We start from the raw sequence: 24,353 nt of genomic DNA on the forward strand, positions 1-24,353 counted from the left end.
GAAAACAACTGTAAGGCGTGTCTCTACAAGTTTAAAACTGCCACGATGTGCAAATGTGGGTCACTTTTTTAGCTATCTGATTTGTTGGCTAGGACACTTTTTTGGTGCCTGGGCCCTGTAATTGAAATGTAAATATAGAAGTGCAAGTACTCCTTACCCCAGAGTACCCTTTGCTGCTGAGAAGTGCCAGTACTCACCCACTAAATGCATGGGAGCAGTGCCGAGAATGCCCTTACTATCCCTTCCAAATTAAAGTGGTGCAGGTACTGAGTATCTGGTAGTATTTAAAGCACTGCCTGGGCCCATTTTCTGACCATTCCGATCCTGTTGCCGTGTGTATGCTGATGAGGGACATAAGCTGGCCACTTTTTACATTTAAACTTATCGTATCCGATGGAAAATGCATACGTTAATGTAGCAGCCAACTATGAATGTGGTCAATACGTTTAAATGAAAAGCTCAGGTTTTCAAAGCATCAATCAAAGAAAGTCAGGAAGGCCCATCACACTGCTGACAGGCTCAGTCAGGGCTAAGAATCAACTTAGAGGTGGAAATAGCTCTGAATGGAGGCCTGGTAGCTGTTTTTATTCGGAGCGTCATTTTTCTTCCTAAATAGTCGAATGATGTATTTTAGAATGCTCTGTTATCGAAGTGCAGTATTTTCTCGGGATGAAACCTCTCCGCTTCAGGTGAGCTGGTCGGTCTTCCCCTCTTAACAAACTGATGGCTCAATGTTGCTGGAGCCGGCAGGCGCTGTAGTACCACTGACTGTCGCTGGGTGTCTCTTCCCACCCTCCAGCTGCGCTGCACTCCGTCTCCGAACCAAGTTAAGTGTCGCCGCCGACGCTGGTCGCTGCTTTCCCTGCATGCGGCTGTCCAGGGAGCGGTGTCAGCCTCCGCCAGGATCTCTGCTACAGTTGGGGACCCTTTGTCCGCTCCGGATTCACCGCGGGAGGAGAGGCGGACACGAGCTGCATTCGTTTTTGGGCACCCAGGGCACGAAGAGGGAGAGAGCCGCCCTTCCTGGGCAGGAGGAGTCGCTGCCCAGCCAAGACCCGTACCCAGGTAAAGCAGCACTTAAAGGGCGTGAGGATTCCTTTTCGCCACAGGGGCCTGGGAAGGGCGAAGGGAGCAGGGACCAAGCACTGCTGCTCACGTGCGCAACAGTGTCTAGCGCCCAGAGGCTGTGTACTGTGATCCTGCCAACTGCAGCGGGATGAGTGGTTCACGCGTCGTTTGTGATTGTAGTTGCAGTTGATTAGCGCTTCTTACGGCTGACAAGGCGCCGAAAGCATTCCACTGCCTATTGTCACTCTTCCCAACTGATCCTGCTTAGCAAGTGCGTGCCCATTTCAACAGCTAGAACAGCTCAAGTGATGTTTATGTTTTGTAGTTTTCCAAACATCGCTTGTCCTGACTCTCACGTTCCCTCTTTAGCAGCAGACACGCCTGGTGCCCAGCCGAGACTCCACGTGCAGGCGGGACCGGTGCAGCGCCAGCGGTCTGTGGTCGGGACATGCCCCAGTGCCTCATTATTGCCGACAGTGCCCGAGGTCCGGTGCTGCTCTGGAGGGGGAGCTGTTCGTGCTGTGTTCTCCTTTACCGAGACCAGTCCTTGCCCCCTGCCCCTCCCCTTGTGCCCGGACTTTCCGTGTAGTTCCATCACAGCCAGGTGCTCCTGGGGCTGGTCGTTGCGCCCCCTGCCCCCAACCCACTTACCACAGAACCGAAATTTGCTGCTAACTAAATTTTTATGGGATTATCTTCGAGCAAGGGGAGGGTACGTTATTGACAACCCTTTGCCCACTAGGGTAGCAAGGGTGCCATGGGCCCTGGTGCAAGCAAGGGAAATTGTCTCTTTGATTACTGTTGGGGTGGTAAATACAGCAATTATCAGGGTTGGGGGGGGGGAGGGGCTGTGGGCCCCCGTGCTGCTGCACCAGTAGTGGCTTCTCTGCCCTTGCCTCCTTTGTCCCATTCCCCCATCAGAACCCCCCCCCCCCCACCCCCCCAATCGCTTCTTTCTCAACTGCCCCCCTTCCAGAATTCCAGCGTGACCCATCCTTTTTAATCGGGGATGCAAAGAAGATCCTCTAATTAGGTTGAAATTAAGTGAGATATCTGTTCTTTCACCGAACTCCGCAGCAACTTCCCACATCTACTTTACGGGGTTTCTAAAAAAAAAAATCCTCAGAAAAATAAAAACGATGTGTTCCTCAGACCTAAAGTTGTACCTTTTATGCGCTATCAGTGCCCACCGGGGCCTCTGACTCTTCACCCTACAGCAGGAATGAGCGGTAGTGTGAACCACAAGTGCTCGTGTGCGGTTCAAACTTCCCTCCTTGGCGCCTGTGGGAGTGCTCTGTGTATGAAACAGCCGAGTCCGCCAAGGGAACGGCTTCCTCGGGGACGGGGTTTGGTTAATGTGACTCCAGCAGATGTCGCCTTTGAACCCTAGCGTTGGCAGCCAGCCTTGCCCGATACTTCAGCTGGTTTCTTCCATACCCTTCAAGTCCCCTTCGCAAAGGTACTCACTCCACTGCTGGGGTAGCGGCGTCACAAAAACTGCTGCTAAAAAAACAGCAATGTCGTGATTTTATATTAGACTGTCATGCATTTCTTTCTGTGGTTCACGTGTTCCTGGTAGAACACACTTGTGAACCACTGGATAAATGATCCATGTAACCTGTTGCTTTAGTTGGCATTCTTTTCACGTCATAGGGCAATAAAAACGAGACAAACTGCAGCCACATTCAGCTGCCCCAGCTGGCATGGGAACCGATTGTTTCAAAGATGCAGCTTTCGAAATGTCCAGGCTGGAAGCTGGGCAGGTGGTGCCAGGGGCAGCTCAACAGATGCTTTCTAGGATTCTAGATCAGGAAATACCCATTTGCAGCGAAAAATCACATGTGAGCAAAACACATGTGTGGGATTTTTTTTTTTTTAGTGAGACAGCTATTCTGAAGGCCTTGACTGGTGTCTTGTTCTAACTAGAAAACACAAAACAACTGTCATCCAGACCATTAATCCAATCGTCCCGAGCACAGATAATGAACTGATGTGAAACCATTAAACGTGTAGGGTATTTTTAGTGGGGAAGTAAAACGAGGGTTTTGGTGTGTTTCATGTCTGTGCAGTGATAGAATGCTACAACGTGTATGGTGTTCCATGCAGGATTTTCATGTTGAGCTTGATTTTCATATTAGAGTGTGTCAGCCCATGGCTGCTCTTTGAATGATAAAATACAGCAATAACCAGGGCCCAGTGCCCTCCTCTGGACACCGTTCCTACTGCATCTGCTGCACCAATTGAGGCTGCATCCCTTAATTCACAGAAGGGCCACAGGAATTTTGTGATTGTGTTGCTGCTGCATGTTTTTTTGCACAACTATGGATTTGCTGTATTTGCCACACAACCCATAATCTGCTGCTAAGTATGCAGATTACAACTAAATAAAATGTACCTAGGTCAAACGGTTCAAAAGTTACTAAAACACAGCAACATGCTGCTGTGCAATGGAAGGCCCTTTGCCAAGGTTGATTGGTCATCTTTCTGTTGCTTATTGCCATATCTGGGTGTTAAACCAGTACTAATGAGGTGCAGCTTATGCCCAGGCAGTGTTAGCACGTGTAACAAGCATTTGCAATGCAATGGCTCTCGGGTTTGCTCGACTTAAACCTATTAGCTTTGTAGAGTCCTAACTGGACTTTTCTTGCCACATAAACTGAAAATGAAAAGTAATACAGTTGTACATAAGTGAGCTGATTTAAAGCGCCATGCCATGAGCTTGAAGGAGCACACAAAAGGAAACAGAAGTTCACTCGCAATCAAATGTATTGGCCGTTATGCAATTATCCATATAACAGGGTCGATGTCATGCCGAGCAAGATCGCGCTGCATAGGAAATAAAAAGAGAAAGTAGTCCAGAAGCCATGCAGAAAACATGGAGCCTAATTTTTCAGTAGTTGGTCGGTGTGCTCGAGGAGGGCTAAACACCAGAAAAGGCATGACTTATGCATGCCTTTCACAAATAAAATCAAGCGATTTTTAAAAGGCAAGCCAACGAAACAACGAAACTGATGGGCGTGGTTAAAAGCCCACAGAGAGATTACAGCAGGCCTAAAAATGAGAAAATAATGCAATAATTGTATCACAAAATTTTCCGCATTACGCCACATAATTTGCCATTTTTTGCCACTTAATTTAGTCTCCCCTGACGCATAATTTGCCCTCCTCTGATGCGTAGTTCAGTGGCCCTGAGTTCCCGTCAGTCCTTGGTGGGGTCCTGCATTGTGAGGCGGCATTTCCTGCGGGGGGGTGTGTGTGTGTCAGTCTTCTTTTGTGCATGGTACTGGTGACGAGGAGGGGTTGGATCATGTCATGGTGGGTGACAAGTTAAAGAGGCACTTTCTAGGTTTAATGATCTTGTCATGTTTAATATATTTCTCTTTTCCTTGATGTGGATTGCTCCACTGTTGTTCTTATTCTTAGGAGGTCTTTGTTGCCTTGTTGCTTTTCTTGCTTAGTGTAGTTTGTCTTGTACCAACGGAAGGATTTTGGAAGTTGTATTGCCTTTGTGGTGTGTATTTTTCGCAGTACTATCTGCAGTCCCGGAATAAAGGAGATATTTAGTGTCTGTCTGTGCTATGATGTGTTCCGCCTTCCGTTTGGAATTCAGTAGAACTTGCTTTTCATAGTACTGCCCGTTGCAGGTGGAGGCCTGCACTCTTGTGTTTTTCCTGCTCCACAGCAGCTGAGCTCTGTTTTGTTTCTGCTGTCAGTTGATTTCTGGCACTATGGTAAGTTTCGGTTTTGATTTGACCTAGTTTTAAACGTCCATGTTCTGCTCCTGTTAAGGGCCCCCTTCCAGTATTTTTACCTAGCAAAAGTGAGTGTGAGTACTCATGCTCCTCGTGAGTGCAAACATAGGATTATTAAATGCAGAGATGGTCAGTGACGCTATTATCGGGCTACACCCAACATATGGGCTCAGACCTTTACCAAGGGCTCAGGTGCAGGGTAAGGGACAATAAATATCATTATTGCTCAAATCAGAAGTCATTAATGCTATTACTACATTAATGTTATGGCAGTGCCTGGTACACTTTCCCCCCTTCCCCGCGCCCATGGTCTTCCATCTCTGCTGTTTGATAGATCTTAAAATGATCTGTGGAATGAGAGATCCCAAAATCAACCCAATGCTAGCTGTTATTGACTGATTTCTGAAAAATCTGATTGGCTGGCTTGCTCTCAGCATTTGAGTTCCTGTGCTAGCCTTGGCTTTTTCTAGCCTGGTGCGCTTTATCCTTATAACTGGGCGTCTCTCCGTCTCATAAGATTGCAACACTGTGTCTTCAGGTTTTGTCCGGAGCTGAAGCACACTGTATATGTTTTGTTTTTTGAATGTTTGCGATTTTTGTTTCTCTGCAGACTTTGCTGTCTCTCTCTAAAACTTGTTCGGCGGGTTGTGCTTACTCGGATGTCATCACTGCGGGCTATCTTTGAAGCTGTAAAAGCGAAGGTCTGCCACTGAGCATACATTCCGGCACAAATATAACAACACGAATTAAATGTTTCTTTTGGCCTGCAGAACTCACAAGAGAAATCGCAGGGGGGCTGTTACACGAGGAAACAATCTGGAATCTAACCAGACAGTTTTAATTCTATTATATAGTTAAAACTATCCCTAAATATACATTCACACCTCAATAGAATACATGTATGGCTGTTTCTTCAATGTTTATGTGCATTGTGCTCATGATAGCAGTGGATTGAAATGAGTGTGGGCAATGCAAAGTCTGCAAATATTTCTCCCAAAGTGTAAATGCATATGCACACTCCATTTTTGTGCCTATTGGGTCTGCATCTTTAGATATGTACCTGTGTACATTTTCACCGTGGCATACAGCCATCCAAGAAGCAAAGGTGCCTCTAAGGGTGATTGGGACATAACCCTGTATAGTCCCAAAGGCTGTCTTGATCCTAATAAAGCTCATTTTATGCCCAACAAGGATCGAGACAAAAGTTGATGGAAGTGTCTGGGCCCCCATTAGTAAAATGGTGCTGGTGCCTTCTTGCAGATGGATTGGGGGTCGGTCCATGATCACAGGTGAGCGTCGGAGGTGTGACCGGTGCTCCTACAGTGGCATCTGCTCTTGGGGGCCGAGGAGAGAAGTGCACTGAGGTCTTCAGTGGCCCAGCGACTTCCTGAAAACTGACTATATAGATAATTTTAGCCTTTGTGCAGCAGTATCGGAATCTTAAAGCATATCCTGATTTGTAATGGGTGCTAGTACAACGAAGGTTGTCATGTCTCGTTTGCTGTACTAAGAAGTGTTTTCTGCAACACCTACCGGTGATTGATGGTTGTGAAATACAGAGCTTTCTTGGGTTTGATGACATATTTAACCCATCCTTGCTGACTTATTGTATTTTGTACTCGCCCATTAGCAAAATGTATTGGCCTTTTCAGTCGAAAGCAGTTAGCTGCAGTTAATATTTTATCCGCCTTCTTAAAGTTTTACTAGCCTTGATCTAGTGGGTGAGAGGATTTTGCAAAGGTTGTTATAACTGCAGATGTGCTAACATCGAATAGTATGGGAGCAGCTCATTGAGACTGATGCTGTAGGCGTGCAATGTGGGGAAGATAATGTCCTCAGAGTTAATCTGTGGGTCCAGGTTCATGAGACTGATCTTACTCTGGTGTCAAGGTATCAATAAATAACATCTTGTCTGCCATGATGGGAATGCTGCATCTCTGCCCCACTGGAAACCACACACTGCGTTGTGCTGCAACCTTACTGATCTTATCAGAAGCAGTCTTTAGAAACTGCTGGAGGCCCTTGACTAGAAAGAATCCCTGAAGAGGTTTGAACAGAATCTGAGATTATGTCATATAAAGGATGACTTGTGCGCATGAGACTTCATTAAACACGTGGGGCAATTGACACTAGCCACGACGAAGACTGTATTCCAAAGTGTCAGACTTGCAGCAAATGAAGCAGTGTGGCCCATGTGATATTTTAGAGCTGCATGGACTAATCGTTTGTGTTTATATAGCGCTTCATGCTGCAATTCTGTTGTTTCTATGTGATGTACAGCACTGGTGTTACTATAATCTGGTTTCTCGGTTCTTAATTTACTGAACTAGGAAGAATGGAAGGCTAACTCAGCTTGCCAGGGACTCAAACTCATAACTTGTACATGCAGAAAGTGTGTAAGTCACTGAGCCACCCTGCCAGATATTGGTAAGAAGGGTCAATCAATATTCAGAGCTTTCTAGACACACCTTTCGAACTGGCAAACGTTATGGGCTCGGGCTCCGCTGTGAATGAACTCTGTAATGTGTTGTAGGAGACTGAGTAGGGTCCTAGCGAGGCACAAACAGCAGTGACGAGTGATATCCTTGGAGTGTACCTCGCCAGTGACTTGTGATTTGGAAGGGGCCCCACTGAAGCAGGGTCGGACTGGAACAGAAATAGGCCCGGGCACCAGAATAAAAGTGGCCACGATAAGTGAATTAGGTTAGACAGCTAAAAAAGTGGCCCATGTTTGCTAATTGGGGGCGTTTTTAACGTGTAAAAGCCCGCTGTAGCAAGTGTGTTCGCAGATATGGAAGACTGTATGGATTTGAACTGCAAACAATGTTGGTGTTAAAATAACAGAAATCAACAGTAGAAACCGACCCACCTGATCATAAAGAGGACCACAAACAGCCAAAAACCGGCCCACACTAACCCGGCAGACCACTGCCTCGTTGCCCTTCCGGGCAGTCCAACCCTGCATTGAAGTGTTCCATATTGGCGAGGGGGTGAGGGGGACTTGGGGTTCTTGAAGTGGACCAGGCTAGTGACGTGGAGAATAAGTAATAATACGCCACTGGGGCCACTGGTTGCCCGAGTGCTGTTTTACTAAATGTACATGCCATGATGCAGTGTTTTCGCCGCAGTGGGGAGTTTAGAAGTCGAATATTCTTCACAAGGCCAGAATGCACATTTCCATTCTGTACCCTTAGCTCCCGACGTCCCTTGTCCCTCCCTACAGGGCCTGCATTTCATCCCTTCCCCCACTCGAGGCTAAGGCCTTTCGACCCGTGACCCCTCCCCGGGCGTCGCCTCTCCTCAGCAGCCCAGAGGCGCGCAGCTCGTTATAAATGACAAATTGCACAATGGTCCCGGGCAGCGGCTGCAGGCCTCGGCCTCTCAGGGCTTTACAGAAAGTGCGGGGTAGCACTTCAGAGATTATTCTGGTGGCAAAGGATTATGGGTGACCCAGTTCTCGATCCTGCCTCACGCATTTCTCTAATATTTAACCGAGGCATAATGAGGCAAGACAATGTTGTGGAGAGATGTGATGTCATGTTGAGCAGAAAGGAGAAGAAAGAACTAGATTAAAGAAGGCCCTGGGGCAGGTGGGTGGGGACAGGATGTTATGTCATGCAGGGGTGTGTGAAGCACCGAGGAGCAGCCGTCTTCAACCTTCATGACTAAACGAATCTTCCCCTGGCACGTGCACAAAGGTAAGTTTTTTTTTACTGTTCACTGGAGCTCATTTTATCAAACTGTGAACGGAATGGCAGGCCTCAAAGTGTTTTACCCCAGGTTCTGCAAGACTGCCCCGCCTCCTAGGTTTACCTCTGGTAGTGGTGGTCAAATGGCAAGGCCAAATAGTAGTGTGTCGTGGTCCTTAGTGTAAGGAAGGACATACACCCCCGGCCGCTGTTTGAATTATAAAGTGCAACATAAAAACAGAATTCAGTGGGTCCCGCATACCTGTGGGCCCCGGTCCCACTGCACCTGCTGCACTAATGAAAGCTACATCCCTAGGGCCAAACTCTACCCGAAAACGTGAGATAAAGTGAAAATACCCTGTGACAAACAAGAATATAGTGCATAACATAGGCGCCGTTTCCTTCGAAGTGAGAGACATTTCATACTTAACAAATCTATCACACAGTAAACATTTGTGCAAGGAAGAGCAGATTGCAGTAAATCTGTCTACAGGTATTTGACCCTATAGAGGTTGTAGTCAACAGGTGGAAGTCACAGCATTATTTGAAACAGAGGGCAAACATGAGTATTGGTACAGGGCGAGTTAACTCTTTCGGTACTAGGCTCGTGTTTCTGGTGGTTCAGTCTTCAATGTTGAAGGAAGTTCTTTTGTGAGAGCCATAGAACGAGGCGTGCAATCCCATCCTTTGGTGCAGTGTGCCTGGTTTGTGTAGCCCTCCCTGCACCAACTTTTGCTGACCAGGGACAACCAACATTGCACACAAACGCATAAAATCTTCCTGCTTCTCCGGCTAACTTGCGGAATGACTTTGGTGTTTTTAATAGCCCAATTAATTCACGGCGGAGAGAGGCATTGTTTATAGTTTGTTTAAATTAAATGTTGTAGGCACATTCTTGTTGTCAGACCTTCTAGGGCGAAACGGTCATTCCAGTTTGGAAGCCAAGCATTTGCCACACCAATAGGTCTGGCTTGAATTTTGATTCCTGAGTAAAACATTAAAAAGCCTGCTACAGTGTAACATCAGCACAAAACAATTCCTTTCTGAATGCATTGTATATGTGAGATGATTAACTTAATGTGTGATTATTCTGAGTACCTTTGGGATGTAAAATGTTCCCTCATGCATTGTAGTAGAAGCAACCCATAAGAGCCAGAAAGATAAACTAAACAGTCGACACCATAAGCTAAGCGATAAATACCCCTCTTGGCAGATCCAAAGACCACCCCACATATTTTAAAGAATGGATAGTAATTGTCTTACAGACAGCTGCGCCTCCAAGCCAGACCCAAAAAGAGATGTCTCATGTACTAATAGGTGAGAATGGGTTTACGAAACTCTGATGAGGTCAAAAACAGAGTAAAATCTTAGGTAAGGATATGAGTTTGGTGTCAGTTTGCTCAGAGAAGAGCATTTGTGGGCTTTGCGGAATTGCAAAAAGAGGATCTAAAGACCATCTGTAAGCACGAGTGGTGTAGGTATCAACTGGGTCAGTTGGTCGTGAGGAAATGCTTCAAGAAACTAAGCCTTGCGTAGTTGACTTTTACACATATTCATTTAAAATAGTGACAGCAAACAAAGGGGTAAAGTTAAGAGTGAGTGGTGATATTTAGAAAGTGTAGGAAAATGTTGGTTGTATCCCTATAAGCATTATTGCATCCCTCCGTTGTTCATCAAGTGAGCATGCCCATAAAGCGTCCAATCAGCTGCCAGCTGAAAGCCTTTTTCTTTACTCAGCAGCAGGTAATAGGGTCTTGGCCTTCTTTTGATGCAGATGTAGGAGTGATTAGTACAGCATTTTCAGTGGGACCAACTCCAGGGTGCAAGAGCCCACTGCTGCCCAATTTTGGCTGTGTTTTACTATCTAACTGAGAAACAGACACAAGCATTTTCCTTGTACCAGTGGATGAAGGAGATGTGCAGTTAATAGGAAACACCTGGTTGTGCGGACACTCTGCCTTTAAAAGGGCCCAGAAACAGGCAGAAACAAATAGGAAATACACTTAGTGGGCAACAGAGGGATGCAATGAGTTCGGTTGATGCCTGCTTTGTCTGAACTTAAAAAAGTAGCACTATTTCCTGATTTGCTTATAGTACAGTTGGGAGGGTGTTATCAAATGCAGAATATTGACTACTGAGGAACATGGGTTTTTAATTGAGGGGGTGAAAACCCTTCTAAAGCAACAACCACGGTCCTTTTCAAGAGGAACCACAGGGTGAACATCACTTGTTTTGCCCCTTCCGGGCACGCAGGCCTGGGGCTTTCCCAAGGCGGTCCATCTACTGGTCCTGTAGAACATCATAATATGCTCGGTCGAATCTGTTAATAGTTTGCTGGAAGTTTAAGTATGTCTGAGGCGGCGAAAGGTCCACTGTGGTTCTGTTAAGTATAGTTATGATATTCTACAGGACTAATAGATTTGCGGCCTAGAGAAAGCCCCACGCGTGCTTGCCAAGATGAGGCGAAACACGTGTTCGATGTTACCTTTTCATACAATTTGGTTCATTACTTGGAACCAACATTTTTGTTTAATCATTATTAATAAAATAGCTGTATTTAACTCAACAACTGGATCCACGAATATGTATGTATAACAAGATAAGAATACATATAAACTTGATTTGTCCTCTAATCTTTTATGACTTGTGCTCCAATGGGTAAGGCGTTTTCCCATTTCTGAGGACATTCGAGAACCTGGAATCGTCCAAACAACAAAGGATTGGCGATCCAAAAGACATCAACCCCTCCTTCCATCTAAATCACACCTACACATGCATAGTGACTCGTGTGGGTATATTCAGTATCACAAAGGGGTGTTCTAAAGTTCTTTTGTGAGCGCTTTAGAAAATCTTTGTTGAAAATTGAATGTGTTAAGCCCAGGAGGTTAAAATACAGAGGGCTATACCCTGTCATTATTGACTTGTGCGCATATATGCCATCACGCTGGAACTGGCTATAAAGTAAACAAAATGGCCTCTACGGGGTATTGGGACATTTGTGCGCATGCATGGTGATGCATGTGTGTATGTACACATGATGACACTGGGGCTGGCCATTCTCTTTTATTGTTTTCACCAGTGCTGTATACCATAGCTTTGGTTTATTTTGGCAATGGTGTTTAACATTGGTAACAAACCTTCAAAGGAAAGGCCTACAGGCTTTTCCATTGTTTGTCCTTGGGGGTGGAAATGTTTCCAAGGAAGGTGCTTGAGTTATTTGTTTTGTTTGTTTCAGTTAAGTAGGTCCAGGTGTGTTGATCCTGTTCCAAAGTGGACTGATTAGGCTGAGAGACCGGCGATATGCTCTGGTGATCAGGTAGTTCCCAATGGGAGTAAGAGGATCTGTAGGAAAGCAAAGAAGAACTGGTGGGTCAAGCATGTGGAAGGACAGGCAGATAGGACTGTGAAGCGTGGCTGATAAGTCAAAGAGGAAGAAAGGTTAAAACCCAATTGATCATTGTGGGGAGGAAAATATATTTTAAGGCAGTGGAAGAACAGTACCCAGGAGGGTGAAGAATGGGAGGATAGGTCCGATGTTTGAAATATTAGTCTGAGAGTGAGTTTGAACCTGGCACACATTGCCGTTATGTCTGTTGTCGACTGATCACCCTTATCCAAGAGGTATCCAAGTAGAGAGAAAGCTATTTTGTCAAGTGTTCTTGATATGGCAAGTGTGACTGGTCCAGTTGGCTATGCAATTAGAGTTAATGACAGTTAATGTGGGAACCTGCACTGGAGGAAGCTCATTCTTCTATTCTTGGAGTGAACATGAAGACAATTCTCTCACACTCTTTTGCTGGGAGATGCCTTTGGTGTATGTTCAAGCAAGAAAGTTCCAACATTCTGTAGTGATGCACTGGACCAGATCATATCTAATGACCATATAAAGTTGTTTGCTTCTGGTGTGGTGTGTCCACTACGAATGTTCCCTAAGAAGGTGTACAACATTTCTTTTGTTAGTTTTGGTTATTTTATTGAGAGAAGGTACAGGAGGGTTGGCCTTGCACGGGGCAGCCTGGAAGATGGTGGGCTAGTGCGTATGTAGACTTTAGGAAAACAATTTGATAGTATCCAAGATGGATGTGGAAGGCCGGACCGGGAGTTTCTAGAAGTTTACCCATTAGGACAAAGGCAGATTGGTGGAGCGATGAGGTAGGCTCAGGAGGGTGGATATTTTAGGGGAGCCTGGTGAATAAGACGTTTAGTATATTGTTAAATATTTTTGGTAGGTAGTGCAACCAAGAGTAACTTTTTATGAGCTTAGATTCAGCACATTAAAGCAAACGTGTACAAGTTGTGCATATGCATGTCATCCATTGTGCAGTCTGTAAGCAAATCCTCCTTACCCTTGCCATGAAAATTATTCCAGTTGGCAATCTCCTTTATGATAATCTGGCATCCCACCAGTACATTGTGTAAATATTTGTCTTTCCAGGTTTCAGCATTCATTTTGGAAATCAACATGGCTTCCTATCTCAGTTTCGGCACAATATGTAATCTTACACAGCTCACATTTCTGATATTGTGTCTGATTTATCCAGCTATAATTTCAGGAGTACAAAGAAGCGGTTTTTATTCAACTGTAGGATTGTTCATGCATAGATAAAGTTAGCTGAATTTTTTTCTGAATCAAAGTGCGAGTTTGTGCGCGGTTGTGTGTTTATAAGCATGCAATTTCTTTAGTTAACCAAACAGAAGTCTAAAACTAGGAGTCAATGGCCCTTGTTCTATTATAGAAGCGAAAGAAATGTAAAGTAGAAAAATCTGTTTGAATTATTACACTTTCCTTGCGAGGTAGGTAGAGAAGGTGTCGAGCCAGTCTTTCAAATGTGAAGACCTGCCCTGATTTAAGCATTTTTGGTTATGGATTAACAGTAACTTGTTCTTGGGGAGATGGTGGCTGAGACAATTTAACCTGTTGTGGGCATGTTTTGAAATTGGTCATTGAGTTATAAGCACCCTCAAAACGTATATATAATAAGTTTGGGGCGGATATGTGGTTACTTTAGTGATGAAGTTATTGACCAATGAATCTGGACAAAAGTCTTCACCCGGTTGCGTGATCGGGAGAAATCACTTTATCCCAAGTCGCTGTCCTTCCATCATCTGCCGAACGATCATGAGTATTACTAAGCAACAGGTCAATCGCTACAATGCACATCTGTCTAAAAACTGGACAGATATGATGCTGCCTGACCAGCGCCTTCCTTCAGGAGGCCAGCTGTTTGTCTGGGGGGCAACTTCATCACAATAAACTTTATGAAAACGTTGCCATCATTAGGGATGTGCAAAGTTCGCACTCTTTTCCTCATCCTTTCTGAAGTTTTGTGGAAAACTGTCAATTTTTAAGAAGTTGCAGGATTTATATTTTTCTTATATTTGTAAGAAAGCAGTAATTTGCAACATTTATGTAGCGGATTCAAATTCTGCGTTGCCTTTTCCCCTGTGTTGCTAATTTGAGGTAGCAGGTGGGGCCCACCTGCACTGATTTTTGGGGAGCACGGCTTATTGTCCCTCAATGGACTTCAATCCAGAGCAAGCAAGAGAAAACATTAAAAGGGGGGAAGGAAGGTAGAAGAGACGTATGGAAAAACATTGACAAAGGGAGAGAGCGGGGATGAAAAAGAACCCACAAGTGTGAGATAAAGAGATAGGGAACTTGTGGGGGTGGATTAAAGAGGCACGAGATGGAATCAAGACCACGCAGCTCATATTTGGCACCCCAATCTTCGATAGCACCGACCACAGGCTTCTAACCAATACCTTGGGCCTTGGCACTTATTCTTTTACAAATTGATGACTTCATCTGCTGCAAAGAAAACAAACCACAGAAGGTAAACGTGTTGATAAACTAGTCTAACAATTTTGCACAGGCTCGTTTTACATGTTTGAAGGCATGTGGCTACAGGCTATTTTCATGCCTCTAGATGTTCTCAGCCCTGGGGACTGAACACTTAGCTGCCGCAGAGAATTTGTTTCCATATCTGACTGCAGATCAGAGAACAAGTTAACATCAGCTCCCGAGCTACACACCGAATCCCACAGGGCAGGATTTGGCCTGATTTATGAAAACTTTCCAGTGCCCACATTTTGCTATTGTGCGATATTCCTGTTAGGCATGCATGGGAAAAGATGATATCGGAAATAGCGTGTGAGAAAAAGATCCAGTGTACAAAACTATAAAAACGTTGTTTAAGTGCCACGTTCCACAGACGCCTTATACAGTGGGATGTCTAATGTTTGCGAGGCTGGGCCCAGTGATCCCAGCAAAGGCCTATGCTGTGAAGCTGTCGGCTTCTATTTTCAAAAAGTTGTGCCAGCAGCCATTAGCCAGTGCACGAAAGCCAGAAGATATCTGAATACTCCTGGCCTCACAGCACTGGTTGTTGAGGTCGAACAGAAAATATTTTTTGACACTTTCTCGCAGCATCGTTCCAGACAGATTCCCCACACAAAACTTTATTCAAGCACTCATTATTCAAGTGGGGTACTTTGTTTTTTAAGGCTGGCATGTTATTTTTAAATGACTAAAGTTCAATTTATACTTTTTTCCTTAAATTCAATAGACTTTTTTCCTACTTTATGCAAAATGTTGTCTTACATTTTAGCATCCCCTTTCTAGTCTCAAAGACTACACTTCGGGAGGGCATAAGCTTTGGCTCTGTAGCACTCTTCCCTTCGAACAGGTGCACTTACAGATAGACTCGCACTGAAAGGAACCTACCGAGAAAGACAAGCCAGGCCTGTATGACAGCCCTGCCATTGTGGCTGACTAGAAGCCGGACACAGGGCCGGCTTTAGGGCGACGTGAGCATAAAGTAGCATAGAGGGTTAATATGCCTTCTGCAAAGAACAGAACTATATTTTATGTGGATAGCTGAGTGGATTAGTAAAGCCAGCCTTCAGTAGCGCTTTAAAATAAATGAATATTTGTGAAAGAGGGGCTATGGAGAGATGACGGGCACATTTACCAGGTGGTAGTGAAATAATCTGAGTAGGTGGTGACAGGGTGGCCGCAAGGGTGCCACCAGCACAAATGCCGGCCCTGGCCAGACGCATCACTGCCACTCCACCACCCGGTTACCAGTTGCATAAAGCTTAGTTCCTGCTGGAGAATTGTTAATTAATGAGGGTCATTCCAAAAATACATGAACACTCCTGTGATTAATGAATGAGACTACAACTTACTTCACACTGTTCCAGTGAGTTATGCATGCTCCGTGACTTATTCAGTGCTTCCCTATGTGAACTTATTGTAATGATGATGTTAGAAAATCACTTGCATTTTCTTTCTCTAAACCATTTAACCTACATTTTGACTCCAGAGAGGGCACCACTCTGTTTGGACTGGAATGCAGGCATCCTTTTTTATCAGTTTAGGCCTGACAGCGTAGCTGTCTGCCAAGCATATTATTTTTGTTTCAAATATTTAAGATAGAGTGATCTTTGTATCCACCCAGGAGGGGTTTAACTGGCTCACATTATGCTATCGGGTATTTAGCTTATCATTCCACCGTGCAGGAAACGCTTCCAGTGGGATGCAGGAGGACTATTTTATATCTGTAAAGTACACTCAATCATCACACTGTTTGTCACATTCAGTTCTTTATCTCCTATATACTGTCTACTAACTAAACAATCTTTTTGCTACCTTTTTCCTCCAATATGGGCAAAGCCAATAGAACAGACTTTAAAATGAATGTGTGCTTACTGCACACCAAAACAGCATTTGTGAAGGGCTATGCTTACATGCGTTGGCACAGACCAGTCAGTTTTGCCAATGCTTCTTTTAATTACAGTAGTGGAGACTGACAGAGATGGTGACAGATTACGAAAATTTGCATTCTTTTGTACACTTTCCCCAGTCCCTGTTGTGGCGCCCTGTCTCTTTTAACCAGCATATATTGAATCGTGCATGCCTTCAAGTGCCAGTTGCACTGAGATAGCAAGTTGTCCTCTGTTGTCTAAATTGCAGCCAGTATCTTCCTTAAGTTGCCCCAGTTTACGAGTTCCATATGTGAAGGGCCTGCTGGCGGATTTTAAGATTAAGAAGATTGAGCTGTACTGTATTTGAGCTGTCATGGAGAGAGAACCCTTTATTTTCAAGACTTTGTATATGGAGAACAGGGGCCTGCTTCCTTGGCCAGGTGGACTGAATAGTCCTTAGCCAAACCAGCCCAGAAAGCTTTATACAGTTGTCAAAGAGGCACAAACATGAATTTGCTGTGGCATGAATTTGCTACGTGCTGCTTTTGATGATAGAGCTTGACTCGAAAATATTGATATTCTTACTAAAGCACTCTTTAGAACTGAATGGAAAAACGTACGGTGATCTGCTTTATATGTTTGGTAAATTTTGTGGTAAAAGAAAGTATTTGATCTCATTAAAAAAATATTGAAATATTTACTGAAGCACTCTTTAGAACTGGCTATAAAATATATGGTGTTTTGTTCAATATATTTGACAAACTGCGCTTGAAAAGAAAATATTTGATCTCGTTTAAAACAAATCTTGTGAGAAGGACGTAACTAAACCCTCTTGGAGAGAGACATATTTGCTTTCAACACTTGATCAGTGCAGTATGTGACTGGTAAATAACATTTTTCAGGATGGATGCTTTTTGCTGCCAGTCCACCATTAGGGACATTCCAGAATAGATCATAGTGAAGCTATATAAATGGTACAGGCCTAGCTTTCCAAAGTCCATCAAATCTTCTGGGAGCAAAGGCTCTCTTATTGGAACACCTTCAAGCCTCTTAACACATACAACACTTCCAGCCAACATAACCTGGCAGATTGTGTCTGTCCCCAGGAGTACCGGCTCAGACATCCAGAGTCGCCTGCAGCATCTTTAGAGGTGGGGCAGCTGTTCACCTCCTCCTGCAGCTCTACAGTGTTGGAAAAGTGGAGGCATCTATCATGCACATTATCGAAATTCCAAGACTGTTATCTCTAACAGAGATCCCCGGGGGTCTGGAAGGAGATTGAAGACCGGATGCCAAAGCAAAGACACAAGCCATGTGATGTGACTTTTTTGATATGTCCAAACTATAAGGAACAGCAGGCATGCAGAAACCAGGAGCGCTTGAGAACGTCTCTGAACAATTTCTGCTTTGTTCAAGACAACTCTAAAATCTGACCTGATGTAGAAACCTGCCAGCAGCTCCCCTCAGTACCTAGACGCCTTTCATCATTCGCTCCCACTACAGATGGACAGGCAGACAGAGACAAACGCGCACACGAACACGCTCCTCCACCTTTCTATGTGGTCAGTTCACTAAACTAATCAGAACTTACATCAGAACACTCATACTGTCAACAATCTGCCTGCTTTCAGCTCACGACCCTATCACTTAAACACCCTTTGGAAAGTACCACAGTAATGTGTTGCCAACAATTGCACCCCAGGGATCTCTGACTTTATAGTGACCCATGCTTTTTTGCAGAAAAAAAACTTTTTCCCACAGTATTTTCTAGTGGTGCTTTGAGGTGATAAAAATCATGTTAGGGTTAATTTAAAAAAAAAAAAACTTGTGGCCTTCTTATTTTTAACAAAATCTCCGGCAGTTTTTTTCAGGAAGCAATTTTTTTCACGAATTCAGTTAAACCTCAGTTCTCCCTTTTTATGGTAAGGGGAAACTATTGTAATCTCCAAAACCTTACCCTAACCATCTTTTTTCCCTAAAACACATAACTCGGTTTTAAAACAAATGCCATCCCTACACCAACTAATGCTGTAACCTATCACTATCCCATCCACTAACCCTAGCACTTTCTCTAGACAGTGTCAAAGAGTGGTATAAATAAGGAGATTCGTGCACTTTATCTGCCCATTGTTTGTTAGATAATTGATAGCTCCAGTGCATACTTCTGCTTCGGCTGGGATTTACCCAGAAGGGTCTACTGGATTATGGGAAGCAGCAGATAGCACCAGTAACCTCAGACCAAACATCCTCATTATCATGTAACATGATTGTAGTGCAGATAATCGGGAGACTAAGTTTTCAGTTATAATTTTTAATCTTCACTGGAGTAGTTTCATTTTGATGTACAGCAATGTTGTTTGTTTCGACCCAACATGTGTTTCTCTCTCTTTGGCGTTTCGTGCTAGGGTCGTTCTCAAGGCTGGTGTGTCACTTTGGACAGCTCGGTATAGTCACGTTTGTAAAACACCTGAGTTCCAAAGCTGGTCTGTGGACATCGTCTGAATCTGTCAGCAGTGATCTTGGATTATAATTGTTAATTTAACCTATCCTTACCCTATTCCTAACACTAACCCTAAATCTCACCAGATAATTGAATATCGCTCCCAAGACGCCCGGTAGTAAAACAACAGGAGTGCTACAATATTGCATTTTGGTCTGGTGGGATCGTGGGGTTCTCTGTAAATCTATATTTGACTAACTCATATCTGAGTATTTGAAATGTGTCTACCTTTAGTGGGCCTGGGTCCCTCCCTGGCCACTCAAGTTGGAAACATAACCTTCCTGACTGACAGCCCTCTGTTTCTTCTGGGCCTTGTAACAAATTGTCAAATAAGGTTTCTTCCATCTATAATACTGCAACACGTGTTTCCTTTAGTTCCTGCTGATGCTCAAAGCCCTAAAACAACCTGTGGAAATAGCTATGCCCTCGGATGCTGAGACCCAAGAACTTATTTGGTTGCTACTGCAAGCCCCATTGCGGAAATCCATTGCTCCTTGAAATTTGATAGCACAGATTCGCAAATTCAAATTTTGTTTTCCGGAGACCTGGCTTTTTTTATCCATAATCTTTTCTTGTTCCATCAGTTCTGTTGATGCTTTTCTTATTTGTCTAAATGCAAAGAAGCCTTTTTGTTACTTTCCAAAAACATAACTTCTAATGGGGACTTGAGGGAATGGATTTTGTGTTTACTGCAAGCAATCCCTATGTATCACTGGGGAGATATAATCGGCCCCTTAGAACTGGGCCTTTGCACCTAGTTGGATTTTCACTAGATCTGGCTGCTGCCTATCGATTTGGTTTAATTGTATTCAATTTAGCTTCTTTGCTGTCACACACTTTAAGGAAAAATGCATTTTCACACCTCCTATTATCGCTTGCCTTAAAGATGGCGACATCAAACACGGATTTCCACTTGTCATTAATGCTTCATCAATGGACATATGGATGAGCCCTCACTGGGTTTATCCCCATGACGCTGCCTGCCAATGGGATGGCAAGCTGATGAAAAAGGCTCATCCAACCCATTTCAGACGATTGTATTGTACTGATAATTATTTTTACAGCTCTTTACATATCCCTTGCATGGCCTAAAGTGCTGTCTCAATTGCTGAACATTTAGCTACTTTTTAAAAAAAATTATACAATGTTTCATACTATTGTACTAGGACACGGGACATTTTATATATCATTGGCCAACTGGGTGCCCTTGGGTGCGTGATTGATTCAACTGTAGAGCTGATTTTTGCAATGTGCCCTTTTTCTAAGGTTCTTTTTAGCGAACAAATGTTCTAAAACCGGAAACGTGTGGTCCAAGATGGCCGCAAGTGTTCCGTGCTGGTCATAAGTGAAGAATTTCAGTCTGTGAAGATAACATTTACAACCCTGGTTACATTTTACCCTCCCTCAGCTGAAACGTAAGCGGCTGTTTTTGGCGCTGTTGGACTGTGATAGCAGTGTTCCGATGTGGACAGAATGAACACGTGGTTCACAGACTGGAATGAAGATAAACAGCGTTATCTCCTGTCTTGCAAGGTCATTACTTCTCACTCAGTTGTTAAGGCATGACATAATGGCAAGCTACTATAAGATGTACAGGTGTTTGTGGGTTTTTTGTTCATTTACATTTTTGTGCATCATTAAAAATGTGTAGAATGTAATTTTACTCTTGATTACAGATGTACACACTGATATTGTTCTATGATTTTCAAACAAATTTCCTAAGACATGTAAAAGTGTGTTTCCTGAGCCTTGTTAAGTGGGCCTCAGCTTAGGCCTGGCAGCCATATTTTCCAAAATGGATGCATTTTCCTTTCACATTTCACTGTTTTTTATTTCTGCCGTACACAGAGAAGCAGAGCCATCTTTGTTTAATTCCACTAGCATTGTTCTTGCTGTTCTCAATGAATCTCCCCAGCTGGGTCACAGAACTGTAACCATCTTCATGTCCTTCCGTTAATTCACTGTGCCCTATTCATTCATAAAAGTTTGCTATTGATCTGCTCTGTTACCATCTCTGGATGGCATTAGCATAGAGTAGACAGAGTCAATATTCATGTAGTGGGATAGTGCCTAGGTGCTAAGGCAGTATGCAGTTTAATAAAACTGTGTTCAGATTTATTAATAAGAGTACATTTGCTCACATCATGATGAATCTGTACTTTCTATTCTGTTCTATAAGAAGATTTATTTTCTATATAAACACTTGCTTTTGGGGTGAGCCAGGACTCTTTCCGATTCTACTGTGGATGCTGTTTCTCTGTTGAATATGCTGTTCCTTTGGGACTTAGAATTATTTAGATTTTGCACTTATTCTGTAATGCTGTATTTACTAAGAGCCTTAATAGCAAACACTTTATCCTGATTTTGCATCGAAGTCTTTTTGAAGTTTGTAAAACAACCCTTAAACTTATTCTGCTCATCTAGAATTCATTTACTGAGTGGGCCCTTTAATTAATTAGCTGTATTTCTGATATTTTGATCTGTGGGGAGATGTCTTACCTCTGGGAAACATTACCTCATGAAATGGAAGTCTCTAAATCATCAATCCTTTGGCGTTCTGTTGAGGTAAATTTTTGGAGTGCAAGAACTGCTGTGAGGTAAACAAAAACTTGATGTCTCGTAAAAGAGTTAAAGAGGGTAGCAATGAAAATCTCTGCCAATGAGTGAGACAACAGAACCAATAGATACACATCCGATCTCTGCTCTACCAATAGCAACCACTGGCAGTTTTATTCAGTGATGACTCCGCATTGATTTAATCCTATGCCTTTCAACTAACCCACTATTAAACTTCTCACACATAACCACCCACCCCCCCTCCTTTCAAACATATCACAGGACATTCTAATGTCATTTCCCCTGCTTCCCTTTCTGCTAAAATATCACAGCATAACATCACCCTCCTTGCTCCCCCTGAGGTGCTTCATGTGGTCAGTTTCCGAGCAAACCCTCTTCTCATCCCTACAGAGTGGTGGGTGGAAAATGTATTCATACCAGCCCCATATTGTACTGAGTGATTATAGCTAATGAATCTGACTTGTTCAATGCATATCTTACAGCGGGTTACTTGACAGGCCTTATCTCTGATAATCCCTCCATTCATCAACCCATAAGAGCAGTCCACTGGGCTTCTGCCTACTGGAGGTTCTGCCTGTCCCCCCTATGGCCAGTAGAGTCCTACCCCTCCAACCTGTTTCCAACTTTCTTGGAATTTTCAAACTATAACTATAACCTTTTCCAAGTAGCAAAAACACTTACAATGAATACTGTGATACCCAGTACCAAAGGCACTGACCCTAACCAGACCATAGTTCAGTCCCTACACCCCGGCTTGGTGGTTTCTGAAGTGACTCGGCTGGGGCTTCCCCCTGGTCCTTTTACAGTCTGGAATCAACTGTGCTTCTGGGTATCCGACGTTAGGTGATCACTACCTGGGGCAATGGTGCGGTTCAGCCGCTGGAGGGTGCAGTGCTACCAAACATGCAGGGTTTGTCCTCACGGTCCACTGTGTGGAGTTTGGTCCAGCTGCGACGTCCGGTTCCTTGGTCAGCAGCTGGTCAGTGAAAAGGACTTCACTTGGTATTTTGGTCTTTGTTGCAGGAGAGTAATGCCTGGAGGGGGATCTTCAATGATTTTTGAAGTGTGGAAGTCCTCTGGTGGTTTGTAGAGTCTGTCCGATGTCCAAGCATTCTCTCAGTGGAGATTGTCGAGTCTTGGGTGCAGCAGGCAGGGTTTGGCGTCTTTTTCTTGGTGCAGGAGGACTTCACTTCACGAGCCTTGGGTCTTCTTTGTTGCTGGTCTTCTTTTGTCCTTGGAATCTGATTCTCTGTCCTAGGGATGCCCACTAAATATTGTATTTTCCTGGCATTACGGGGAGTACCTAGTAGAATCAAGTAGCTACACTCAGGCCTCCTTACCCACCTGAAAGACCTGTAGTGCCTTTTCAAGGATTTGTGGAGAACTGGGAAAGTGCGACAGTCATTGTTTTCATGAGCAATCACTTGTGTAACATTTAAGTATGCACAAGTTCCACCTAGTGGAAAATTATGTTCATATAAATGTGACAACAAAGCACTTTTGTACATTTACTTTTTGTTTGTTTATGTTTCTCCACAATGCAAATATTTTTCCTGATGTTTCTCCATTGCAAAAAAAATATCCACCTGTGAGGAAACTCTTTCTCTAGACTGCCACTGAATTTGTAGGTGTTAGGGTGCTCTTTCTGATTCCAACCCTAAGAAACACACTTGACCCTGCTTTTTACAGTACTGAATGTGTGTGTTTCCACCATGAAAAATTAGCTGCATGGAATATATGAAAACATATGTGCGCCTATTTTCACACACTTCTTAAAACGTGCGCACGCACAGCCTCGTGCAGAGTTTTCTCGGCCCTCATGCACAACATGACTGTGGTGTCTTAGGCCCTAGGCCCGCATGCAGCGCAAAGGACGACACAGACACATGGCATATGGTATAATAACTGGCCCAGGGTACATGCACTCGGCCCCTTTTATTGGCAGAGTCACCTGACCGGTGACACCTGTGAGGCATGTGTGTGGGATGAGTATGACAGGCCAGCCTTCAGAGAGGGGCTGGAGACACAGTACTGTGCAAACACTGGAATGCGTCCAGGAGGACACTACATCCCTCCCAAACTTTTATGAAAAAAAACAAATGAGCCTAACCTGTGGGAAAGAATGAACAATAAAGTAAACACCACTCAGTCTCTTCAGGCAGTCAGCAGGACATGATGAGAGGATAGGTGCCGCAGGGATCACCTGGCATCATGGCACCCATCTGTAGCTTAACTAGATGGCAGGAAATGCAGTGCAGATGGAGGGGATTTTTCAATCATATGTCGGTGAGATTTCAATCCACCTGGGCGATGTTGTTCGGTCCAACCTGTTCTCACGGTGTTGGAGTCTATTTACGTAGTTCAATTTGGGGGCTTGGCAGGGTTGGTCACTCGGTGTGACATGCCAATGACGGGCCAACTATGGCCATTCAGTGCTGGAGCGGTTGGTTGGTGCTGTCTTTTTTGTGGGGCATTACTTCTCACTCTCGGACGGCTGTCTCTTTCCAGGGCTCCTGCACATGCTGTCAGATTTCTAGGTGCCACCTTTTGTGCACCTCTGATCTCGTGCTCTCAGTCTCTCACCTTTGCGGGGTGCATTCTGGTGAGCTGGTGCCCTCTCAGGCAGTTGTGCAGCTAGTAGACAGTCTCTCTGCTGGCACCCTCTGCAGGACACAACTGGATCTTCAGTGTAGGGCACAAGGCGGCTGGGTGCAGAGGGAATAGGTGAGCCAGGAGCTGTGCACAAAGGTGCCCTTGGAAGCAAGAGGTAGGTCACTTTGAGGGTCGCTTGCAGGTCAGCAGGGGCACTCTGGTGGGAAGTCTTGGTGGTTTCTGAAGTGACTCTGATGGGGCTTCCTCCTGGTCCCTTTACAGTCTGGAATGGGCTGGGTATCCGACATTAGGTGACCACTACCTGGGGCGATGGTGCAGTTCAGCAGCTGGAGGACGCAGTGCCACCAAATGTGCAGGGTTTGTCCTCACGGTCCACTGTGTGGAGTTTGGTCCAGCTGCGGCGTTCGGGTCCTTGGTCAGCAGCTGGTCAGTGAAAAGGACTTCACT

General features: G+C 44.4%; 1 protein-coding gene across 2 annotated transcripts in view; it reads left to right on the plus strand.

Moving 5' to 3' along the window:
- The first annotated feature begins 792 nt into the window (after positions 1–792).
- Positions 793–24,353, plus strand: part of MOB3B (MOB kinase activator 3B) — a 310,214-nt gene continuing 286,653 nt past the window's right edge. Inside the window, exon 1 of one of the 2 annotated variants that reach the window (XM_069240685.1) lies at positions 793–1,065. The gene's annotated coding sequence lies outside the window, so the exon portion shown is untranslated. Of the gene's footprint in view, positions 1,066–8,409; positions 8,519–24,353 lie in introns of those variants that run through there. The other variant, XM_069240694.1, reaches the window with a different exon arrangement.

This window comes from Pleurodeles waltl, chromosome 1_2 (genome assembly GCF_031143425.1).
Source record: "Pleurodeles waltl isolate 20211129_DDA chromosome 1_2, aPleWal1.hap1.20221129, whole genome shotgun sequence".
NCBI classification, from domain to species: domain Eukaryota; kingdom Metazoa; phylum Chordata; class Amphibia; order Caudata; family Salamandridae; genus Pleurodeles; species Pleurodeles waltl.